Below are 3154 nucleotides of genomic sequence, written 5' to 3' on the forward strand. Positions count from 1 at the left end.
ATCACTGAATATGTTGTAGATATTTGTAAAGTTTTTGTAGACACAGGTTGAAAAATGCAGATGATAGGAAGGATCATTGTGGTATTCCATATCGAAAATTGCAGGTTCTAGAAATGTTGTTCACAAATAGACTTGGCAGCCAGACAAATATTTTAACAGTCACTATTTTGTGTTGTTTCTTTAGGTGGTGATGAGAATTGTTTATGAGTTGATAATGAGGAACAAAGTCAGAAGCTTTGCCAATATCAACGGTAGTTAGAATGGTACATGTAAGAAGATTTTTATTGTGAAACAATCATCTACTTTCTGTGATAGATTTGTGAGTAGCGTAGTGGTTAAATGTATTAAGTCTGAATAAATTCTGTGATTCTGAAGCAAAGAATGTGCTAGTGTCTTTCCAGAATTATTAGATTGATATATTTACATGATGTTGCTTTACTCGGGTGAAGCTATACAATTGTTGCAATTTACCCAGCTTCTAAAAAACATGTGGCTTAGTGGTTAGGGTATTCAACTCACAATTGAAAGGTCATGAGTTCAATTCCTGGCAATGTGCTGTGTCCTGGAGCAAGATATATTTCACATTGCTCTAGTCCACTCAGCTGGCAAAAATGAGTTGTACATGTATTTCAAAGGGTCAGCCTTGTCACATTCTGTCATGCTGAATCTCCCTGAGAACCACATTAAGAGAACAGGTGTCTGTGGAGTGCTCAGCCACTTGCACATTAATTTCACGAGCAGGCTGTTCCATTGATTGGACCAACTAGAATCCTCGTTGTTGCAACCAATGGAGTGATAGAAAAGATTGTGAGTATTTGACAACGTTGACACTTGTAGCTGCTAATGTAATGTTAGTAAGAGTAATGATTCATTTGGTCAGACTGAATAGTTTTAGTTGTTTTAGATATATTTTTATGATTTTCTCTGACCCAAAGGTTTTTGAGTTTTTAAACATCCTTATTCATTTGTGTGTCTATGTGTATGTGTGCTTGTGTGTGTGTGTGTGTGTGTGTGTGTGGTGAAGTTTTTGATTTTTTTTTTGCTTTATAACGGCTGACTTTTGAGAAGTGTTTAATAAGGATGTTTGCTTAACTTATTTGACTTTATTGGGACATAGGGATGTGCATGAACAATTGTTGCTGTCGATGATGATGATGATAATAATGATGATGATGATGATGATGATGACGATGACAATGATTACATTATATAATGTTTTTCTCTTAGTTTTGTGGCTTATATTGGACATAATTTTGTTGTTTTAAGGTTTTGTTTCTATTGTCATTATTTCATTGTTTAATTGTTTGAATACTGAGTTTTATTCTTGTAGTTTGGTTTTCGTGCATTGTGTTTGCAGATTTGTCTGTTTTTATGAGGCTGACTATTTCTGGCGAAATTAGTCTGTAGTTGTTGTTTTTTTTATTTATATTGCTTTGTGGGATATATTTTTCGAGTGTGTTTCTCATTAGTTTGATTGTGTGTACAACAGTGTTAATTACTATAATTGTGGTCTTAGGAATTCTGAAAACCCAGATTTCGTTTCTTAGTACAACACACCACTGTGCCTTCTAAGAGCTTGTAAAAGTGGTTTTGCTGTTTTCGTTAATGTGTCAACTGTGGTGATCATTGCTAAATCATATAAGGTAAGTTGAGGAATTATTTGCCAATTTTGAAGAAAGAATTGCTGCAGCTGGCTTAGTGATATATATATATGTGTCTGTTGATGTGAAATGTTGGGGAGGAGTTGAATTGCAATGATATGATATCACCTCTCTTCTTGTCTATACTATTTCAAAACCAAAAGATGCAGCGTGAAACCTCCTCTTATGAAGATGATTGTAAAAGCGCTAAAGATCTATAATTGGTGCATAATTTGGTGGAATGGTTGGTGTGAATGGTGGGAATATATATATGTTTATTATATTAATGTGCCGTGTATAACTAACTTATATTTTGAAAGTGTCATTTCCAATTAATTTACTCACGTCATTTGTGATATCTGTATACTGAATGTAAGTTTCGATGTTATAAGACCACCACTGTGGTGAAAATATATATTATTTATGATCTGGGTAAATCTAGAATGGTTGAGAACGTTTCCTAAATTGTTGCAACATGAGTATTCAAGGTGGTAATTGAATTTTTGAGTTCTATGAAGGTGATTTTATTGATACCAGTGTTGTATTACAGAATTTAAAAAAAAAATTTCATTATGTTTAAGAAGAATATTTTTTTGAGTCACATTTATTTTTAAGTGCAGCCTGTAGGGAGTTTTAGCATTTTGAAAGAAGGCAATGGTACTTCTTGTTTTTAACATTGCTATTGTTGTCATCATATCCTGAAGGGCAGCAAACCAGCAGAATTGTTACTACACTAGACAAAATGCTTACTGGTATTTCCTCCATCTTTGCATTCTGAGTTCAGATTCTGCCAAGGATGACTTTGCCTTTCATCCTTTTGGGATTAATAAAATAAGTACCAGTTGAACACTGGGGTCGATGTAATTAACTTAACCCACCCCCACAACTTCAGGCCTTGTGCCTTTAGTAGAAAGGATTATTTATACCTTGTTTTTTTTATGTATTTTCTGGTATTTTTTAAAATTATTTATAAATGTTCTTTAGTGAAGTTTTAGTGTGTGCCTTGTAAAGTTTATAAAAAAAGAACTTAGCCATGTAAGGAGTTTAGAGCAGCATCAAGAATATATTGTCTGACCAGCATTCTAATAATGATCTTCTTGCCTTCTTGTGTGTTATATTCAGTATTAATTGATCTTGTGTATTTAACTATTTTGAAGATGCTTAGGTAATATTGGATGAAGATATGGCAGCAACTTCTTGCAGGTCAACTGACTGCATAGAGGTACTAGTCCTCATATAAGTTCCAGTCATACCTTCATACACTTCCTTACAATCATACACTTCCTTACAACTTTTAACTTATGCCTGTGAATATAGCAAACTGACTTTAGGCTAAAATAAGACTGATCAACATCCAGGATGAATGGAAAATTAAATGTAAACATAAACTAAATTGCCTATTTAATAAGATGGGATAACGTTTGATTCTTTAGAAAATAAAACCCCAATTTTAAATCAAATAAAATTTAATCATAATACTTAGATATCATGTATAATCATATTTTATTATTCAG

General features: G+C 33.0%; 1 protein-coding gene across 1 annotated transcript in view; it reads left to right on the forward strand.

Annotated features, from left to right (window-relative positions):
- The first annotated feature begins 1510 nt into the window (after nucleotides 1-1510).
- LOC115219722 (N-acetylated-alpha-linked acidic dipeptidase 2) overlaps nucleotides 1511-3154 on the forward strand; it is a 785126-nt gene continuing 783482 nt past the window's right edge. Inside the window, exon 1 of the mRNA XM_036509422.1 lies at nucleotides 1511-1643. The gene's annotated coding sequence lies outside the window, so the exon portion shown is untranslated. The remainder of the gene's footprint in view (nucleotides 1644-3154) is intronic.

This window comes from Octopus sinensis, linkage group LG15 (genome assembly GCF_006345805.1).
Source record: "Octopus sinensis linkage group LG15, ASM634580v1, whole genome shotgun sequence".
Classification (NCBI taxonomy): domain Eukaryota; kingdom Metazoa; phylum Mollusca; class Cephalopoda; order Octopoda; family Octopodidae; genus Octopus; species Octopus sinensis.